Source organism: Ovis canadensis, chromosome 10 (assembly GCF_042477335.2).
Source record: "Ovis canadensis isolate MfBH-ARS-UI-01 breed Bighorn chromosome 10, ARS-UI_OviCan_v2, whole genome shotgun sequence".
NCBI lineage: Eukaryota > Metazoa > Chordata > Mammalia > Artiodactyla > Bovidae > Ovis > Ovis canadensis.
The window spans coordinates 87430115-87452821 of NC_091254.1; the positions used below are offsets into that span (position 1 = coordinate 87430115).

At 42.3% G+C, this 22707-nt stretch overlaps 1 protein-coding gene across 1 annotated transcript in view; it reads left to right on the forward strand.

Annotated features, from left to right (window-relative positions):
* HS6ST3 (heparan sulfate 6-O-sulfotransferase 3) overlaps positions 1-22707 on the forward strand; it is a 711802-nt gene that overhangs the window by 687735 nt on the left and 1360 nt on the right. The gene's annotated exons all lie outside the window — the stretch shown is intronic.

A 22707-nucleotide genomic window follows, 5' to 3' on the forward strand; every position in this document is an offset into this window, starting at 1 on the left:
ATAAATTTTTGCAATTTTCTTCCAGGAAGATAGTAGTGTCAATGCAGGTTTACCTGCCCCACAGCCAGTCTCGGATCTGGCAAAAGGGAATAAAAGCAAAACTAGGAAAGAAAGTGTTAAAAATAGATAAAAGGGGTATGGTACGAACTCTACATTCAGCTTTAGGAACATCTGTCCCATATAATGTAATTTGGACTGAAGGCAAAGGTAGCAAAAAGCATCAACTTGCAACTTTCCATCTCGAGAAGGATCTATTCCATCTTCTCTGTCACGGGTATTGTCACTGTCCAATTAGGAAGACCTGGACCACAGCTTAGCGTGCTGCTTCACTCTTGCCTCCACAGGGATCACCGCGTACTTGCATTCAAGGAACAAATGCTTTGTTTATTTCTCCATCACCCAGAGATGTCTTGACTCTTCATTATGGAAAATGAGGAAATTGAGGCACATTATGTTCCCTCTTACCCCCATCAATCCACTTCACCCTTAGCATCTGTTGGGCTCACCTTCATCCTGTAAGGCTTTTGTGAACATTTGCACTCTCAGTTCAGTTCAGTTCAGTCTCTCAATAGTGTCCGACTTTTTGCAACCCCATGGACCACAGCACACCAGGCCTCCCTGTCCATCACCAACTCCAGGAGTCTACTCAAACTCATGTCCATCGAATCAATGATGCCATCCAACCATCTCATCCTCTGTTGTCCCCTTCTCCTCCCACCGTCAATCTTTCCCAGTATCAGAGTCTTTTCCAGTGAGTCAGTGCTTCGCATCAACTGGCCAAAGTATTGGAGTTACAGCTTCAGCATCAGTCCTTCCAAAGAATATTTAGGACTGATTTCCTTTTGGATAGACTAGTTGAGTCTCCTTGCAGTCCAAGGGACTCTCAAGCGTCTTCTATAACACCACAGTTCAAATTTGCACTCTAGCCTCCAATGTAATATAGACTTCTGGACTTGTTCTATAGGATGATTCTAAAAACGAAAAATTAAGACACCAGTAAACAAGATGCTTAATGTGACTGTGTACAATATCCACTATTGTGAACAGATTTACAAAAAAAAAAAGGAAATGTACACTGATTCCTCCGACCTCCACTGAAGTCAGGTGGATTCTCCTCTCATACATTCCATTCCATTTAGTCCTTGAAATAATGTCTTGTTTTGGCTTGCTTTGCATATAGTTGTGACTTTCTCTTTCAGCTTTGTGTTTTTCTTAGAATTCAATTGCCTTTCTTTCATCCTGTGGAGAGAAAAATTCTATGCCTCTTTCATATTTATTATCTAAAATATTCAATCCTAGAATCCTAGTATTTGTTGAAAGAGAACCCCTTTTCCCTCATATACCTTGGAGATGCCTGAATTGTCATCATTGTAAATCTTTCCTTTAAAGACATTAAAATAAGTATGTTAGAGTCCATCATTATTTCATGAGTTCCCTTTTACTTATGTTGGGATAGTTTCTCAAATACAGTTCTCTTTTCCCAGAAAGTGTAGAGGAGTGAAATTTTCTGGGCATATGAGTATTTTTTTTATTCTACATTTAATTGATAATTTGACTAGGTAGAAAATTCAATATTTAAAATCATTTTCCCTCAGAAGTTAAATGGCACTGACCCAATGTTTTTAGCCTTTGGAGTTCTGATTTAAAAATTGTTGGCAATTTGCTATTTATTCCATCTTAATTCTTTTTAGGTCCTTCTCTTTCTGGAAGCTTTCTGTATCTTTATATTTAGACTTCTAAAATTTCATTTATACCATTTGAATTCCACAGGCCTTTTCAGTTTGAAAATTTATGTATTTTCAGGCTTAGGAGATATCCTGTTTTTACTTTTATTATTTTCCCCTGTGCTTTCTTGTTTTTCTTTACTTTCTATTGGGAATCTTTTCTAGATGAGCATTAAATCTGTAGAATCTATCTCTTTTTGTCCTAATTAAATTTCTCCTATTTCCCACATCCTCCTCCTCCCTATCATATCTGGCAGGTTTGTTCTGACTATTGCTTATTTTCAGGCCCAACATATAAATTAATTTCTAAGAAATCTTGTGTTTTGTTTCCTCCTATCCAATTCTTATGCAATGGTGCAGTCACTTCTCTTGGTAGTCATAATAATACTCTTATTTCTTAAATTACCGATTTCTTCTAGGCAGTTATTCTGTTTGCTCATTTTTTCCTCACATGTTTAATCATCCTTAACGTTCCATTCATATGTATAAATAAACCCAGTTCTAATGAATGCAGGCAGTGAGAGTTCCTCTGCCATTATGTCCGTTCACCTGCTTCTCCAATAAAAATCTCCCTTGCATTGGTTTTGCGACTGTAGTTAAAGCGCTACAAGCTTAAATAACAGAAACTTATTCTCTCCCAGCTGCGGAGGTTAGAAGTCCACGACGAGGCGCAGGCAAGGTTGGTTCTTCCGAGGCTTGGAGCGACTATCTGTCCCAGGCTCTTTCCTAGCTTTTGGTAGCCTCAGACATTGTTTGGCTTATCGATGGCCATCTTCTTAGGTCTTCACACTGTCTTCCTTCTTAACGTGGTCTATCTCTGTGTCCAAGTTTCCTCTCCGTATAAGGACATCAGGGCTTCCTAGGTGGCGCTAGTGGTAAAGAACTCGCCTGCCAATTCAGGAGATGTTAGAGACATGGGTTCCATGCCTGGGTGGGGAAGATCCCCTGGAGGAGAGTACGGCAACCCACTCCAGTATTCTTGCCTGGAGAATCCCATAGACAGACGAGCCTGGCAGGCTACAGTCTATCAGATTGCTGAGTCAGACCCAACTGAAGCAACTTAGCACGCACATAAGGACACCAGTTATATTGAATCAGAGCCCACCCTAATGACCTCATCTTTACCTGATCCTCTACAGAGATCCAATTTCCTAATGAAGTCCCAGTCACAGGTACTGGGAGCTAAGATTTCACCATCTTTTGAGGAAACAATTCAACCTAAAACATTTTTTTTTTTGGTGAGGAATCAATGATGGGATTTCTGTTGATTATTAAAAACTGGTAATTAGGCTAGTGATATCTAAATTGAGAAAGGCAAGTCCTCCAAGCCTCACTCCCAAACTATTTCATTGCAATGGACTGTTTAGTCATTTAATTTCTTTAGAGATCTGGTGTTAGCGTGGTCACATACTACTGTAATCAGATGCTCTATGAGAGGAAAAGCCTAAGGGAGAAAGAATTCCCTTATTTTTTCTAGAACACCCACCTTTGCTCTAATAATCAGTTTCAATGTTACAACAAGATACCACATACTGGGTGGCTAAACAACAGGAATGTATTTCTCATAGGTCTAGGGTCTGGGAAGCTCAAGGTCAGGATGCCAGCAGATTCCATGTGTGGTGAGGAACTTCTTCCTGGTTTGCAGACCACTGTCTTCTTGTTTCCTCACATGGCAGAGAGAGTAAGATCTGGCCTCTTTTTCTTCTTGTGAAAACACTAATCCCAGCATGAGACTCTGCCCTCATGACCTCATCCAAACTTAATCACCTTTGGGACTCATGTCCTAGTACTATCCATTAGGGGTTAGAGTTTCAACATATGAATTTTAGGGGGGACACAAACACGTAGCCTGTAATATTTGGCCTCCTCTTAGAGGGGGGGAAATTCCCTATCTTTATGACCTTGAGTTATTTGAAGCACAGAGATCAAAAAGTATTGCAAAGATACATCCTTAAACTTGACTGATGTGCTTTGTCCAAAACCAAAGTGCCCTACGACCTGTGAAGGATCTGGATGTTTCTACCTGATTGATGGGATTTCCCCTCCTTTATAGGGTCCGTCTGTGTCTTACCTGCGGCTCTGGAAGGACAGGACTCTGAGTCAGGACCAGCTGAAAGCTCTTGTCTGTGCGCACAATCCCTAGACTAGATGTCAATCCGAGGTCATGGCTGAAATGCTTTAACAAGGTTTGCACCACCAAAAAGGGCAATATTCCAAGGCTGCATCAATGAGGGAAAGTATACACGGCAGATGGGAAAAATGTGGGAAAACACGAAAGGAACTCTTAAAGTGTCAAAGAGGAAGGATTTAAACGGAATCTGGATTAGATCTGAAAAATACATCATGCTTCCTAGAAGGCACTTTTTGGAATTCTAAAAGAGAAGGATTAAGGCAAATTAAGAGGGATTACTGCTCTTCAAACTGGAAATTAAACTTGGGGAACCACCAACTCCAAAAAGTATTAGCTAAAAACATCCACATAGTTTACACCAAGGTTGGGTTCCGCTTGTATTGAGGGCACAAGCCAAGCAGTGTAAGATTTCCTAAGACAGAACTTTGTTTCTCCAGAACACCTCTCTTGAGCGCCCAAGTCAGAGGCAGAACGCTAACCTTCTTGAACTAGGAATTTACTCTAAGATAACACTTAATTTCAGAGATGAGTGAACGCACGAGCACGAGGTGTGGGCACTCTGATCAGGAGTGACACGGTGGCCCGAGCCGGTGCCCGCCGTGTTCCTCAGCCCTCCTCCTGGTGCCTACCGAGGTCCAGGACTACAGGCTGGCCAGAAAAACCACATCTCCACAATGCCAGGGAAGCACTCCTGCCCTCTGACAATAGAACTGCTACCCATCCTTACCAGTCTTTAAGATCATTTTACCATTAGAGCAAAAGCCATCAGCAAAGAGTCGTGGACAGAGGAGTCACAGAGGCGGACACGACTGAGCGACTAGGCGCAGAAGAGTCATCTCATGTCAAAGCGGCTTTCTGAGTTTGCACCAGGTGATTTTGATATTTTAACTAACCCGATGAGATATTCTGTTCAGTCTCCCTGTGTTGGGGTGACAGATGGTATTCTGTCTTCTGCTGGACCTTTGAGAAAGCTCTGTTTCCAGTCTGTCCTTATTTGCTGAAACTTCCCATTCTTCCCATGTGCAGCATTATCTATTATGCTATATACTATTCTGCCCTACCTTTCAGCTTGAACAGAAATTAAAATCCCTTCTGTCTTCCACGTGTCTTTTGTGGTGCAGGCTGTAAACACCATCAACGGCATCAAGCTCACAGCGGGAGTTGAAAACCTCCAAAACTAATGGCTGCAGAAACTTCTCACTGCCCCGGGAGAGGGTCACTGTATTTTAACTTTGGTGTGTCAGCGTCCATGGCTGTTTGGGGAATGCGGGATGTGGCAAAAAGAGGCGGAATAGCCTTTAAAATCCACTGGAGGTCAATGTATTCCATTATATACACAGTGCTTCAAATTCAGTTTTAACCTTTGATGAAATTTGCAGTGTTGGGAATTTTCATGCTAGAGCAGACACAGGAAATCACAGGTGCAACTCATTTTTGGTTTTGACTTACAAATCACTGAGGGCTCCTAGAATTTTTGTAAGAAAAGTCTCTCTTTAACTTGAGTGTAAAGTGTCAGAAGTCAGAAGCTTGTCTCTATAATGGACATTAATAGGTAAAATTGATTTGTGAAAATTAATTACTAGGAAAACATCTCTCAGCACTTACCTTGCATTTGGAAAGATTTGAGAGCCCTCTTGTGGCTGTCATAAACCAAACCTGAAAACTGGATGAAAAGCTTTGAGCTGGTTTATTGTTGCTTTTTTTGTTCATTCTTCCCCCGCCTTTCTTCTCGGTTACATTTGTTTGCTTGCTCTAGAGTTTGGGGTTTTTTTTTTAGATTAATTTTTAAATTAATTTTAGATTAATTTTTTTAGATTAATTTTTTAGATTCCACATCATTTCAACGGCGGATGCAGAGATGGTCACTGGTGTCAACGTTAAAAGGACAGGCTACTTCTTTTTTTTATGATTCTTAAACTCAGATTCTTATCACCAAGCGAAATAATAAATGCAGAGGCGATACGTTTGGGGAAGTTCCCAAAGCAAGGGAGTTTCGGTTGTGTTATTCCATTTCTTAGAGGATACTTCCTCTGATTTTTAATCCAGGTATTGATTGCACAAAGGTAGAAGCCATCTCTAGCGCAGCTCCAAGCTACATTATTTTTAAACATCTTAAAGCTTATTATCCCTGACTTACATATAGCAGAGGAAGGTGGGAAAATTAGTGTCCTTGTTTGAGTGTTTTAAAATCTCTAAGAAATGAATACTGAAAGTTATTTCCTGTCTGAGGCTTCAATAATTCCTGAAGGAAAAATATGTGCAGTTTCAGGCCACTGTGCTCTGCACTTCAATTGATGAAGGGTCACCCCAGGTAAAGTTTAGACAAAGCCAATTGATTTTTTTTCTGGGAGGTTTAAATGAGCCTGCATGTATTTTTCTTTTTTTCCTGCATTTCGGTCTTTGTGTTATTAATTAGGCAGAATTACAGCCATGCTTTGGAATGCACCGTGGCTGAGTAGCTGAAAGATGCCACTGAGTATCCAGGTGGTCAGCTGGGCTTCTGGAAGGAGCTCAGGCTCTTATCGTGAATAAGTGGATTTTGGCAAGAACCTCACTAGGGCTCTGCTTTATTTCCTGCAGCATCATTTGGTTTCTCCTAGATTCGCGTATATCGTGACACTAGCATCTGGTCACAGATGAATCACTTGCCCTGCCTTTTGTTCCAAGCGCCAAGGAAAATGTCGTGCATGCGAGCTTAAGAAGAAAAATGAAAGAGAAAACCCCTGATGTTCGGGCCTTGATAGGACATATGAAAGTTACAGGTGGCATCTGGTCCATGTCCCCTTCAATGCATAGGTGTAATGAACACGAATTGTAGTTGCCTGGCTTGGTGGGGAGTGAAAAAAGGAGACTGGTGTGCAGGTAATACTGGCCAGGAAGAGATGCTGAGCAGAAACCATTCCATTCCTAAGGACCTGCAGAAAATGTCCATCTCTAACACCATCTTTCTTGATCTTTGGTGCAAGGTTCTTTAAGAAGACACATACATGGCTACAGGGGTTGAACCCAGGGGGTTTAGGGTACATCCTTCATAAGTTTCTACTGATCAAAAATTAGATAATTTGAACATCAGTAAGAATAATGACTTCAGTGTATTGAAACTCATTTAATATGTTTAGATTCATGAGCTCATGATGATATGAAAACAAACAAGCAGCATCAACAAAAAGCCCTTTTGAAGGATTCTAGGCAAGCAAGCTATTATTTTGCAAGCCAGTACACAAAATGAGTCAAACATTCATCTACCTCGGAGGATCCCATAGTTTACGGAAATTGGGAGGATTTGCCTTTATAGAAGCATGGCAGCTAATATTTGAATAAAAAAGTATATGATTATATTATCACTATTTTGCAGTCCTCTAACATAGCCGTCCTCACAGACTGATCTCAAGGAAGACAATATTTCCACAGACTGGGGGGCAGGGGGCAAGGAGATGGTTTGGGGATGATTCAAGTACACGGCATTTATCCTGCACTTTATTTCCATTATTACATTGTGATGTATAAGGAAATAATTATACAACTGGCCAGAATGCCCTTGTGGATCTGAAAGGAGGCAGAGCTCAGGCAGTATTGTGAGCGATGAGGAATATCAGTAAATACAGACCAAGTTTCGCTCACTTGCCGGCCCCTCAGGTCCTGCCGTGTGGCCAGGCTCCTAACAGTCCATGGACCCCTGCTCTAACCAATGATCATCAGTGGCTATGGCTCCCCAAAAGGACAAACCACCACATATTAGTGCCTCCGAACAGAAGTCCACAAAACTGCCTACATAGAAACAATAATGTATTATTCCAGAATGACTTTTTCCCCACAACTTCAAATATTACCTGAAGGTGTATCCAGGTTTCCCTGGTAGCTCAATGGTAAAGAATCCACTGGTAATGCAGGAGATGCAGGAGATGCAAGTTTGATCCCTGGATCAGGAAGATCCCCTGGAGGGAGGAAATGGCAACCCAGTCTGTTACTCTTGCCTGGGAAGTCCCATGGACAGAGGAGCCTGGTGGGCTACAGTCCATGGAGTCATAAAAAGTCAGACACGACCGAGAACGCAAAGCCATCCATATCCTAGTATTTCTTCTGGTTCTCCATTTTCAGTGCGTTTTCAAAGAGAACATGAGCTAATGTACAAACCAGTGGAATCCTTAAACATAGAATAATGAGCTAATATCATGATTTCTTTCTAACTCTTAACTACACTAGCACAAAATAAGACAACTTCACAGTCAGCTATTGAGGTCAGGCTGCGGCTTGTGGACCATTATACCCCAAGAATCTAACATAGTGTTTAGCATCAAATACATAATCAATAAATACTTTTAGGTAAGTAAATAAACTTGTCTCATAGCTGAAGAAGAAAAAAGTCTCAGCTCCACTAGTTGTTTGATCTCGGGAACATCCTTTCATATCTGCGAGCATCAGTTCCCTCATCTGTAAATTCTGCTCTGACATAATTTTGTACTGAGAATCAAGTGAAATAATGGATGAGGAAAGTGTTTGGAAAACCATAAGTATGTTATACAAATAGAAAAGCACTATCAGCTATTTTTTAAATTATTAACGCAGCTTGTTTAATATTTAAAATTTCACTGTATTGGTAGCTTCTGAAGCTCTGATATCCACGGGAGAAGGGAAGCTTTTGAAGCAGAGAGTGTGGGCTTATGTTGAGGGTCTGCTATGCAGCAGCTACTGCTGGACCTTCTATAGTCATTATTTTAACCATTAATTCCCTCAACACTATGAGGTAAGCATTTATACCCTGGCTCTTTAGATGAGAACACTAAGCCTCCTAGAGGTCATATACACTGACCAGCTCACATCAAATGTGAAGTGGACCTGACATTGAAACCCATATCTTTCTAACTTCAAACCTATTTTCTTTCCGTGGCACCTTAGGTGATGTTCCCAACATGTTTGAAATTGTTGGCTAATGTTCCATCCCAATGGTTGAGCTTGATTGTATTTTTCTTGAATCTTCTCTTCCTGAATAAAGGTGTCAGAACAGCCAGCGTCAGGATCCCAAAACCTTTTTTGAACACCTTTGTAGCATTGTGTTTCAAAAGACCTATTTTAAAAACAGAAAAAGAATTATGGCATCGCAGGAGCTTTGGCTTCATCTGAATTCTCTTGCATGGCTATTTCTAACCATACTTTATTGTCCTGAGATGACTACAGCTTTTGTCTTCCAGGTTACTTGGGAGTGATACAGGGAACTATATTCAATATCTTACGATCAACCGTAATGGAAAAGAATATTAAAAAAAAGAAAGTATATATCTGTTTAACTGAATCACTTTGCTGTTCAGCAGAAACTAACACAACATTGTAAATGAACTAGATGTTAATAGAAAAAAAAATGGTAAAAAAAAAGAAAAAAGAAATGAATGGAACTGCAGTAAATTCCCCCTTGTCTCTAATATTCTTTACTCAAGTGCAGATTTTTTACACCGTTGAGAGGGTGTGCTGAACTCAGGAAAACTGTGTTGAGGACTACTCCTAAGCTCTAAGTAGCTGACCTCTGACCCTGAGAGGAGCCTGGTGCCCCTGTCTCCCTGGCCCCTGCAGTATGCTGCCTCACTCCCATCTACCCACAGGCAAACACAGATCCCTCACCATAAGATGCTAATTTTGCTTCTGGAGCTTTGACTTCAACAAAAGCCCAGACCATCGGTGCATTAAGTCACAAAGCATCTCTACAACAGCCTGACACAAGACAGTGGAGGAGACTGTCAGAACTCCCATCACTTTATGAAATGTTAGACATCATCTAAAAGCCTGTGTAACTCAAAGGGTTGAGTTACATGATCTATGCATGCACGCATGCTAAGTCGCTTCAGTCGTGTCCTACTCTTTGTGACCCCACAGACTGTAGGCCGCCAGGCTTCTCTGTCCATGGGATTCTCCAGGCAAGAATACTGGAGTGGGTTGCCATGCCCTCCTCCAAGGAATCTTCCCAGCCCCAAGGGATGAACCCACATCTCTTACGTCTTATGCATTGGAAGGCAGGTTCTTTACCACTAGCGCCACTTGGGATTAATAGAAGTACTTAGAAATGTTCTTGGACATAGTGCGCGCTCAATAAATGGTGTCCATTATTATGATGGCTATTAGTACCAATTTTGTTTCCAATAAATACATTAGATTTTAAAATTCAATAAAAATTTTAATTTTCATTTTAATAAATAAAGCATTTAAAACTGTACTTTGATATAATGGGCTTCCCTTGTGGCTCAGCTGGTAAAGAATCCACTTACAATGTGGGAGACCTGGGTTCTATCCCTGGGTTGGGAAGATCATCTGCAGAAGAAAGAGAAAGGCTATCCACTCCAGTATTCTGGCCTGGAGAATGGACTATATAGTCCATGGGGTCTCAAAGAGTAGGACATGACTGAGCGACTTTCACTCTGATATAGTATGTACTCAGTAAATGTTATCCATTATTATTATTGCTATTAATAACACTTTTTGTTTCACATGGAACTTTCCATGTTTTCCATTTAGCTTGCTTTTAATCATTGCCTGGAGGGGGCATTTCCCTGGTGGTCCAGTGGTTAAGACTTTGCTTTACAATTTGGGGGGTGGGGTGAGGTGGGAGGGTGCAAATTCAATCCCTGGTCAAAGAGCTAAGATCCCATATCCCTCGTGGTCAGAAAACAAAACATAAAATTGAAATAATGTTGTAATAAATTCAATAGGCTTTAAATATGGTCCACATCAAAAAAGTCTTTTTAAAAAAACTGTTGCCTGGGGGATGACCTTCAAGGCACTCTTTCTTTGAGAACTGGCAGGGGAAGGAATCAGGTGGCACTCTCTTAAGTATTTTGTTAAATATGTTAAAAATGATTCCCCAGACCTGACACCAGAATCTAGGAAAATGCTAACACGAAAGACTCTTTCATGGAAGAACATAGCAAAATCTGGACACAGGCGGTTTAATTTTTGGTTCTTGCAATGTTTTAGGAAAACCTGTACCCAAGCTGTGAGCTATAAACCTAAATATCAAAACGTATGCCTTGACCTTGAAGGAATACCCTGATTGACTTCTTTTTTCTTTTCCAAATCAGCTGCTAAAAAACAATGACAATGAAGACACTGCCTCGCTGCTACTGGGAAATTCCCACATTTCCTAAAAGCAGTGCCTGAGAAATTAACTAAAGAGCGAGCAGGACTGAACACGCATGGACTAATAACACAATCTGAGTGTACTATCTGGTGTTCCGCGTTGCCCGGCTGGGGATTAGAGCTGTGCCTGAGATTGAATTGGGCCTTATCTCACTCCGGGGCTGCTCCAGGCTTCAGGTGAATGCCCGCATGCATAAACCACAGCTCTGCAGAGCAGAGCACAGAGCCTAGAGAACTCCTCCTGCCCAAGCCCCAGTGCGGCAGAGCAAAGCAGGGCGCCTCTGAACCAAATAATCACAGAAGTCCCTGAATAATGCATGAGAGCAGGACTCTCCCTGGCACATCTGAAACTGTACTGGGAGGAACTGTACTCAGCAAGATAGCAGAAACACGTCCCTGGAACATGCATTCCCTGAAATTTATTCTTGCAGTGGCCACTTGGGGGAAACTGAAAGCAAATATGACAAGCACCTGAAAATCATGGTATTTTCGTGAGTCTGAGGCTCCCAGGATTTGTGTCAACACAAAGAAGCCGTGTGACAAGATTTAAAATGGCCTCATAGTGAGAAATTCTACCTTCTTTTTTCTGGTTGAACTGGTGGGGGTGTTGACTATTCCTCTTAGAGAAATTACCAATGACCGGTATCTTCCAAAAATATCTTATTTTGTGCTTTTGTTTGGTTGGTTTAGTGACATGTGCAGTTTCCCATTATTAAAGTTGGCTGATAGCTGTGCTAAGTCACTCCAGTTGTGTCCGACTGTTGGTAACACTGTGAACCGTAACCCACCAGGCTCCTCTGTCCCTGGGATTCTCTAGGCAAGAATCCTGGGATGGGTTGCCATGCCCTCCTCCAGGGAATCTTCCCAACCCAGGGATCGAACCCACATCTCTTATGTCTCCTGTGTTGGCAAGTGGGTTCTTTACCACCAGCGCCACCTGGAAAGCCCTGCTGATACCTAGACTTGCAGAAAAGCTCCATCACAAGAGGGAGGCTATGTCCAGAAGTACTGGTACTGAATATAATCGGGTGAGGAACTTCCCTCTTTCTGAGCTAGATGTCGGCTTTAATATAGCTCCAGTGTTGATGAGTGGGATTTGATTCCACAAATGTTTAGCCTCTAATTTGATATTCCAGCTGCTCATTAAGTGTAAAATAAACAAATCTTTTTGGAAGAATGTTTCCTCAGCACCGCATCACAAACCCCATTTGGCTGTCCTAGGATGTCCATCTTTTAGGCTTAGGATCTGAACAGGGCATCTTTCCTGGCCCAGCTGGGAGAGGGCAGAGCCAGGAGCCTGTTTCATGGCTTTTCCTCTGCTTTCAGATGAACTTGTCCCCAAACACCCCATGATGTCAGGTCACACGGAATGGCTCTGTCCTTGGCTCTGCTGACTGTGGCTGGCTATACTTCAGCATTTTGATGATGAAAAGTGAATGAAAGTGAAAGTCGCTCAGTTGTGTTGCAACCCCATGGACTATACAGCCCATGGAATTCTCCAGGCCAGTATACTGGAGTGGGGAGCCTTTCCATTCTCCAGGGGATCTTCCCAACCCAAGGATAGAACCCAGGTCTCCTGCATTGCAGGCAGATTCTTTACCAGCTGAGCCACAAGGGAAGCCCAAGAATACTGGAGTGGGTAGCCTATCCCTTCTCCAGCAGGTCTTCTAGACCCAGGAATTAAAACGGGGTCTACTGCATTGCAGGCAGATTCTTTACCAACTCAGTTATCAGGGAAGCCAATGGGGGCAATTCTCTTGACTCAGAAATTCTGCATGCTAAATCATTTCAGTCGTGTCTGACTCTTTGCAACCCTATGGACCGTATCCCACTAGGCTCCTCTGTCCATGGGGTTCTTTAGGCAAGAACACTAGAGTGGATTTGCATTTCCTTCTCCAGGGGATCTTCCTGACCCAGTGATCGAGCTAGAGTCTCCATTGCCTCCTGCATTGGCAGGAAGGTTCTTTACCACTGGAGTCACCTAGGAAGCCAGTCAGAAATTCTAGCCGTTTATTCTCTGCCCAAATATTTATGGTTTAAGGAGTTTATCAGATTATTGTCTCTAGTAGCCCCCACTCCAAATAGAATCAACTTATTTGTCCAAAACTGGGAGCTTGGTCACATAAATTACGGTACCTCCATATTTGGAACACTATACTCCCATGGAAGAACATTAAATAAAATGGAAAATACATTCCCCTCATATTTTTAAGGTTTTGCTCAGTTATTCAGTTGTGTCCAACTCTTTGCGACCCCATGGACTATAGCCCTCCAGGCTCTTCTGTCCATGGGATTTCCCAGGCAAGAATACTGGAGTAGGTTGTCATTTCCTCCTTCAGGGAATCTTCCCAACCCAGGGATCAAAACTGTGTCTCCTGCATCGGCAGGAAGATTCCTTACCACTGAACCACCTGGGAAGCCCTTTTAAGTTTTAAATACTTGTTAAAAATACAATGTACAGTATGATTTCAAATCTGTAAAAGAAATATATGTTTAACTGTGGTTATATCCTAGTGACGTGATTCCAAGTAATTTTCATTCTCTTCTCTTATTTTTATGTTTTTTCATTGCTTATATTTTCCATAATGTCAATGTACTGCATTTCTAACTGGGGTTAGGCGTGGGGATCAATGATTTAAAAAAAAAGAAAGAAAGACCAGCTACCTCCAAAGTATTCTCTCTTTAATGTTACCAGGTACCCTGGGAAAAAGAGGACATAGAGCCTTCGCCTTTGGAGGGAAGCGCTATGGGCTTTCCTCTCCCCAATATCCTCCCAACTGAAAAGAGTCAAGATCTTTGGGTAATAAGTCAGATAAAAATTCCTCAGTCAAAAGGGTCTGGCTGCTTTGTAAGTAAGTCACCCTCAGGGAGGAGGTGATGGCAGCTGGGTGGGGGAACGAGTGGTTTCTGTGTGGGGCGAGATAAGGATATGTGAATGTTCCCATTTTCTCATCACAATGCCGGACATCCTTAGAACCAATGGCTCTGACAGACGCCATTGTCAGCCCCCGAGAGTTCTTTAATACAACACTTAACAATCATCGTTCCCAATTTCCCATTTGCTTAGAACATCATTCTTAAATCCCTTAATTTGTTTTCAAGACTGGAATCAAAGGCCTTTTCATCACTGTGTCAAAGGGCATTCTGATTGCCAAGCTCTAAGTGCTGTGATTCCCCCTATCAGATACAGAACAGTGCAGATAATACTCCACTGAGATAATGAAGAATGGGCGGTCTCTAAAGAGAGTCGAGAAATTAATTCCATTCTGAGCATTTGGAAAATGACTCCTGCACACAGCACAGCGGGGTGGGAGACCTAAGTTTCACTTTTTAAAAATGCACACATTGTTAACACAAGTTCACGTGGCCTCACAGTGAGGCCAAACAAACTGAAATGAAGGCGTCTGGAGCAGAGAAAGGTTTATCTCAGGGCCCTGCAAAGGGATGAGACGGGTGGCTCCTGACTAAAAAGCTCCGGATTCCCCAAAGCGTTTCAGCAAAGGATTTTTAGGGTGGCTCAGCAGTAAAGAACCCCCACCTGCCAATGCGGGAGACATAAAAGATGCAGGTTCAATCCCTGGGTGGGGAAGATTCCCTGGAGGAGGGCATGGCAACCCACTCCAGTATTCTTTGTCTGGAGAATCCCATAGACAGAGGAGCCTGGAGGGCTACAGTCCATAGGGTTGCAAAGAGTTGGACACAACTGGAAGGACTTGGCATTTAAGGACTTTAAAAAGCCAGGTGAGGAGGCAAGGGAGGGGCGGGTCACAGGGTCTGCGATCAGCTGGTGCACAGCTCTCTGATTGGCTGATGATGAGGCAGCAGGGTGGGGTCACAGGGGTTAACTTTATCAGTCTTTAGGTTCCAGAAGGCCTGGGGCTGTGTACTTAAGGCCATCAAAGTCACTCAGTCTGACTGTAGCCTGTAGCAAGTACTCTTGCCTGGAGAATCCCATAGAGGGAAGAGCCTGGTAGGCTATAGTCCATGGGGTCACAAAGAGCCAGACACAACTGAGTGACTTTGATGACCTTAAGTATAAGTACATAGCCCTAGGCCTTCTGGAACCTAAAGACTGATAAAGTTAACCCATGTGAGTGCCTGGAGTGGGCTGCCATTTCCTTCCCCAGGGAATCTTCCCTACCCAGGGATCAACCCTGGTCTCCTGCATTCCAGGCAGAAGCTTTAACCTCTGAGCCACCAGGGAAACCTATTAAGGTCATTAAGTAGTTAGCATCTTCCACTGGCTGGAGAAGGGGAGGGTGTTTACATCTGTAAAACAACACAGGAAATGTACATCAAATACTATTATCAAATTCTCTGGACAGAGGGGCTACAGTCCATGGGGTCTCAATAGTCAGACACAACTTAGCAAGTAAACAACACATTTACTTCAGAGAGGAGCTAAAGCAGAGGATATGGGGGAAGCCCTGTCCCCCCACGCCCAAAGGTCCCATGGGGTCCCAGTCAGTTACATCAGCTTGTGTTTAGGATGGGCTGGTCATCTGTGCTTGCTCCCTGCTGAAGACCAAAGAGCTCCTTCAATGTCCTCAAGGGCACCTTATAGGGAGCGGAGCCAGGCTCAACCAGGAGGGGATATATATATGTATAATTATGGCTGATTCACGTTGTTGTACAGCAGAAATCAATACAACATTGGAAAAATTAAAACAGAAAACATAGAACAATAAGTTTCAAAATAAAAGTCTGTAGGACAAGAGGAAGGAGGAGAAATTGATTGTTTCTCATACATTTCATAAGGTCTAGGCTAAGGGAAATCAGCCTGAGCTACTTCTGCAGGTTAAGGCACCGACAAGTTCAGTTTCCTGGTGACAATCACCATGAGAATTCCTAAAATGGTGGCTGATAAAATGTATCTGTTTTTTAATGCCATCAACATTGAACAGCTGAACACCCAGGATATACAAGGTCATGTATCAGATGCTCTGAAGGCTGAAGGATGAGTGATGTATAAAGCCAGCTCAAGGGATAAGACATTCCCTGGCCACCAGAATGAAGATAAAAGCTTGAGCAGCACAGGTTTCCGGGGGTGGGGTTGGGGGAGGGGATACCTTCTTAGGTCATCACAGGAGGTTGAAGGAAGGAGTATCTAGATGAGCTGGATTCTATGAATGCTTTGAACTGTGGATTGTGGCAATATTAACTGTTTTGCTTGATTTTACAAGCATTAAGCTGGTGGTGCAAGGAATATCCTGTTAGTTAGTTCAGTCGCTCAGTAGTGTCTGACTCTTTGCGACCCTGTGGACTGCAACACGCTAGGCCTCCCTGTCCATCACCAACTCCTGGAATTTACTCAAACTCATGTCCCTTGAGTTGGTGATGCCATCGAACCATCTCCTCCTCTGTCATACCCTTCTCCTCCCACCTTCAGTCTTGAACCTGGCATTTTATATGTTTCTTCAAATGTGTTCTTATTGGATAGGCATGTCATAACCTCATGAAAGGGAATATTTTTTAATCAGCACAGGCACAGTGATTCCAGGGCCTTCTACTCCTCGCTTCACCGTTTCTGAGTGCATACCTGTGCTGCCTCTTTCCCAACACAGAACTGAAATGAAGGATTAGAAGGATTAGATAGAAGGGAAGAAGGACATACGAAGGAGGAAAAGGTGGTTTAGAGAAGGCCCCCCGAGGAAGGGGAATGAACGGTGAAGGTGGAGCCTATGCTAGGTCTATAATTCATCCTTGATCCTTTCTCATCAGTGCCCATAGTTCCGGGTTCTTCCTTGCTGGTCTCTCACCAGGGCTGTCCAATATCTTTCCTTGTCTCTGCCTACTTTTGTCCCCCATAAACTCTGTTGCTCCGTGAAGCTTCCCACGTCAACACTTTTCCTATTTTAGCCATTCACAGGTGCATGAAGAACTCATGGCAAACTGGCCTCAGCATCCTGTTCCAGTTAGCCTGCATGCATGCGAAGTCGCTTCAGTCATGTGTGACATGGACTGTCGCCCGCCAGGCTCCTCGGTCCATGAGGATTTCCAGGCAGGAAGACTGGAGTGGGTTGCCATACCCTCCTCCGGAGGATCTTCCTGACCCAGGGAACAAAACCGTGGGTTATTTACCACTAGCGCCACCTAGGAAGCCCCCTGTTCCGATTGTTGCTATTGTTCAGTTGCCAATCATGTCTGACTTTTTGCCACCCCATTCATGCAGCACACCAGGCTTCACTGTTCCTTACCATCTCCTGGAGTTTGCTCAAACTCATGTCCATTCAGTGATGCCATCCCACCATCTCGGCCTCTGCTGCCCTCTTCTTCTGCCTTCAATCTTTCTCAGCATCAGGGTCTTTTCCAATAAGTTGGAGCTTACGTCCCTCTTTCCATTCATTCATTTATTAGCAAACGTTCAGTGAAATGCACAACATAAACTCGCTGGTCTCATTAGGTCACGCTGCTCTCTGTACCTACTGAAATATTCTCTGAAGTATTCTTTGTCCACTCCTCACCTCTATAACTTGCTAATCAATGCCTCTTTTTTTTTTCTAATTTACCACTCTTACACTTATAACACTTTGAGGCCATTTTATTCTTTTTTTTATTCTCTACATTTCCTAGAGCAGCTCCTTACACACACACACACACACACACACACACACACACACACACACACACCCTCAATAAGCCATATGTTAATTAAATGACTTGCTAATTAAAGAAATGAGCAATTATAAATACAATAAACTGCTGGGTGAAACACAGGTTCTTAAAGCAGAAGGGAAGAAAACTACTAAGTTTAGCATTTTAAAAATCTCATTTCTAATAATTATCTGGTATATGAAATTCTGCCTTTTACCTGAAGTCTCTCATGACTCTCTCTGCATATTAACCATCATGATTGAATGATGGATGGATTAGAAGATTTTATGTCTTTTTACTCTTTTCACATGTTTTGGGTGTTCAAAAATAGTATCGGATTAGTTTGTAGGGGAAAAAAGAAGGGCCTATTTGTCAAAGGCAATATTAACCTTAGTCATTAGAAGACACTTATCTCCTTTGAAGGTCATTTCTTTTCCACAGCCTCATTTACTGAATATCTGCAGTGAGCAGGACTTTGTGGAGGTGCTGCGGGGCACCAGGCCTAAGATCCAGTTATCAAAAAGGAACTGAAAGGGGAGATGTGAACAGGACTCTCATACGCATGTTAAAAGTGCAGTAAGTGATGCAATAAACCCTCAAGGCTGCCAAAGTCAGGGGAGATGGAGATGAGGCTTGAGCTGGGCCAGGAAAGATGAGCAGGATGCAAATGAGCAAAGGAAAACTCAAAGACTGAGGGAAGGCAGTCATGTCCTTGTGCTGTGTTTTGAATTTTTTAACAGGATTACCTTATAGCTGAGCACATGTTCCTAGTCTTTGCACTACAGTAAGCCATGCTGCTGCTGCTGCTGCTAAGTCGCTTCAGTCGTGTCCGACTCTGTGCGACCCCATGGATGGCAGCCCACCAGGCTCCCCCGCCCCTGGGATCCTCCAGGCAAGAGTACTGGAGTGGGGTGCCATTGCCTTCTCCGATAGTAAGCCATGATGGGTTCTATAACAATCATCAGCTGAAATGATCACTGAACTAACCAAAGAGCCCTAAGTTTCCTGAGTACACAAGGCTATGCCATCTTTACCCTGGGCTCACAAGAATAATTATTCTAAAGAGCTGTAATTGCTTTTCAGACATTCTTACATGAATTTGTCCAAACTCTCGAGAGAGACAGGTGGCAAACAGGAAATCTGCAGGCAGCAAGCTGTCATTAAGACAAAGCCTCTGTCCTTGGGATCTTTCTGATCCAGGGAGACTGGCAGAACAGTCCCTTAACTTGGTGGTTAGCATCTGTCCCACTTTACCAAAATCCCTGGGTGCCTGAGATCTCCTTGAGGACCATGTCTTGGTGATCTTGGGGTCCCTGCTGCCTAGACCCATGTGCACGTGTGTGCTAAGTCAATTCAATCATGTCTGACTCTTTGCAAGTCTAGGGACCATAGCTCGCCAGACTCTCCACTGTCCATGGGATCGTCTAGGCAAGAATACTGGAGTGGATGGCCATGCCTTCTCCAGGGGATCGTCCTGACCCAGAAATTGAACCCCATGTCTCTTACATATCCTGCATTAACAGGCAGGTTCTTTACCACTAGCACCACCTGGGAAGCCAGTGCTTGGCAAAAAATTGGGGGCTCGATTAATGTTTGGAGGATTCCTAGGTGAGTGAATGGATAGGTGAAGGGAGAAAATAATAGTTTACTTGTTAATGTTTCAAAATCTGGGGAGAGTTTAACTGAAAAGTATTTAACAATTCAAATAGTGTTGAAGTGTTTGAACAGATGGAGCTCTGCCTCTGTTTAGGGGACTGAGTCAAAAGGGACTGGGTTCTGTGAGGACAGCTGCACGTGGCCCCACAGCCTCTCCTAGGGAGTTTGCTTGTCCTTCTCTGATCTCTGTTTTGCCCTCCATTGTGCTGTTGAACAAGGAAGGCTTGAAAAGGAAAGTTGCAGGTTTCAGGGTATTTTTAAGAATTTTCCTTAGATTGGGGTATATTGGGAATTTGGGATTGACATGTGCACACTGCTATATTTAAAATAGATTATCAACATGGACCTAATGTATAGCACAGAGAATTCTGCTCAATGTTCTGTAATAGCCTAAATGGGAAAAGACTTTTAAAAAGAATAAATACATGTTGATGCACAACTGAATCATCTTGCTGTATGCCTAAAACTAGGACAACATTGTTAGCCCACTATAATTTAATATAAAATAAAAAATTTTAAATAAAATAAAAAATAAAATATTCAGTTTTTTTTTTAAAGAATTTTCTTTAGAAACTGAATTGGGCAGGAGCAGAAGAAAACGAGTTTCCATTATTTGGGATTGGGGAGGAGATTCATGAAACTGGAGTGAAGCTTGTACATATGAGGCTGGACCTGTGGCCTGGAGGTGAATGTCATTTCATCAGTGACCTTGAAGTTTTCTGGCTGAGAGTAGAAAAGCAAACAAAAGTACAGAAAAAAATAGAAATGAGAAAAAATGATTTGATGGATCAAATTGTGATGTTTTTTCCTTCAATAGTTGGATGTTCTTCAATCCTATTCTTTTTAGCTTTCTGTCGTGACAGCTTTGCAGGATTGAACGAAACAAAGCATACAGGAGAATATATCTGACTTTAATACCCAAATGCTTTCAGGCACTTGGCTCCAGAACCGTGGAGGGAACAACTCTGTACTTTATCAGTATGAATGTCTCACTAGTACATTTTTGTGTTTTGATGTCAGAGTTAGTGTTACTTACAAATGGACCCCTGACCTATTCGGCTGGTAGAACCTGCAGACATTTGAGAATGATTCTACTTGTATAAACATCGCCCTACAATTTGGCTAATCATTGTTTCAACATAGTGTTACACTGAATAAAATTTGAAGCCAAGACCATGTTAAGTGTAAGCTAGTTTCAGTCAGCTTGGAGACCATGTGCATTTTCGATGGAGCAAAGACACTGGGAATTCTTTGGCAAGTTTTCCAAAGTGAGACAACAGCTGCTCAGATTCCAGCAGCTGGTTCCAGTTTCTTTATGCCACAAACATTTGTCATCCTCAGCCCTAAAATCTCACAGCTTTTATGATTATGTTAAAAATTTGGATTGTGTATAAATTTGAGATGCATAAATGGGGCTAAGTCTTGTCAATTGATTGCCATCTTTTTTATTTAAATCCTTTTTTGTTCACTTTCCATTTTATCCAACTAACCAGAAAAATTATAAATTTCCCATTTGTGATCTTATTTCTCCAAGCAGAGATCTGTCTGATTTAAGGTATTCTGTCCTGATGAGTCTGTGTTCCTTAACTCACCTAAGTTACATTATATCCACCATCATCATCATTGTGTTTATATATTTATTATATAATTGTCAAATAAAAATAAGTCTCTGCTTGTAGAACCGAAATGTGAACAAGTTTCAACATAGGACCAAAGCAGGATTAATAATGACATGTCATATAACATTCAACCATATAATATCCTGAAAATCTTTATTGTCAGCATTTCCTTGTGGAGCCCAGAAACAATGTCAGTCATTTTCAACTTTCCCTTCAGACCTTTTGGGAAATTTCCCCCCACTGATGGAACTGTCAGTCTGTCATCAGGAAAGACAATAGAGTAATGTAAAAATGGTGATTGGCAAAGCAGTACTCAGGCTGGTTTGCTATGCCGGTTTCAGTACATTCTTCTTCCTGATTTAAAGGGATGAGAGTGTTACTTAAGATTTTGGATTTTCTTTCAGTTCAGTTCAGTCACTCAGTCGTGTCCAACTCTGTGACCCCCATGGACTGCAGCACACCAGGCTTCTCTGTCCATCGCCAACTCCCGGAGCTTGTTCAAACTCACGTCCATCAAGTTAGTGATGCTATCCAACCATCTTATTCTCTGTCCTCCCCTTCTCCTCCTGCCCTCAATCTTTCCCAGCATCAGGGTCTTTTCCAATGAGTCAGTTCTTTGCATCAGGTGGAGCTTTAGCAGCTCAACATCAGTCCTTCCAATGAATATGCAGGACTGATCTCCTGTAGGATGGACTGGTTTGATCTCCTTGCAGTCCAAGGAATTCTCAAGAGTCTTCTCCAACACCACAGTTTCTTTAGCACATTTCAAAACTGTCTGGCTAGACATTCAAAACAACTGAACAGAGTAAATGTATTGTTTTAAATATACCTCATCAATTCCTTTTTTAAAAGCAGCATAAAAAAGAGTACAGAGTGCCAGCTTCCCTGGTGGCTCAGATGGTAAAGAATCAGCCCGCAATGTGGGAGACCCGGGTTCAATCCCTGGATTGGGAAGGTCCCATGGAGAAGGGATAGGCTACCCACTCCAGTACTCTTTCCTGGAGAATTTCATGGACAGAGGAGCCTGGCGGGCTACACTCCATGGGGGTTGCAAAGAGTCAGACGTGACTGAGTGACTAACACTTCAATTCCTTATTTTTGTCACTGGTTTTACTAGCTATAAATTTTTTTTTTAGTACAGTTTAGATTGTCAGGGGAAGCAATGTTCTTTTCAGAACTTTTCAGAGATGTTTTTGTCTGCCCAGGGCAAACCCTGAGTGTCACTCCTGGTGACAGAGGTGGGGTGGGCAGCCCACTCCATTGGCAGCTGCTCAAATGATGAGAAGGATTTTCCTGACTTGGAATCAATATTTGCTTTTCTCTAATGCCTACTGCTGTGTCTTTATCTGTCGATTTTCCAAATCCCTTCTGGCCTCTTCACATCTCTCTTGTGAGCCAGTTGTACCCTGATCTTTACCTAATCATTCTGAAGCTAACCGTTTATAAAATGTATCTCTTCTCTGTGTTCCATTAGGTGCCATTAGATGAGATGACACCTATGATTGTAAGAACCACAGCACCTGACAATTAATAGGCATTCAATAAAAATTAGTTACATTTTTTGTTTTTAAAATCTGCTGCCCAAGAAAGCACAGAAGCTTTGAAATCAAATAGGCCTAAAATTTTATCACAGTTCAAATATTCATTTGCTCTAGGATCTTGGGCTGTTTTTCACCTCTGTGTTCTCAGTTTTTGGTTTTTTTTTTAAGTCATGATAAAACCCATTTTACAAGTTATGTTGAAGGTTATCTGTGCCAGTACTCACAAAGCACCTAGTCCAGTTTCCAGCACGTAATAAGTGCTCAATAAATATTAGTCTCCATACAACACATCTTTCCCCTACACCACCTACCTCTTAACC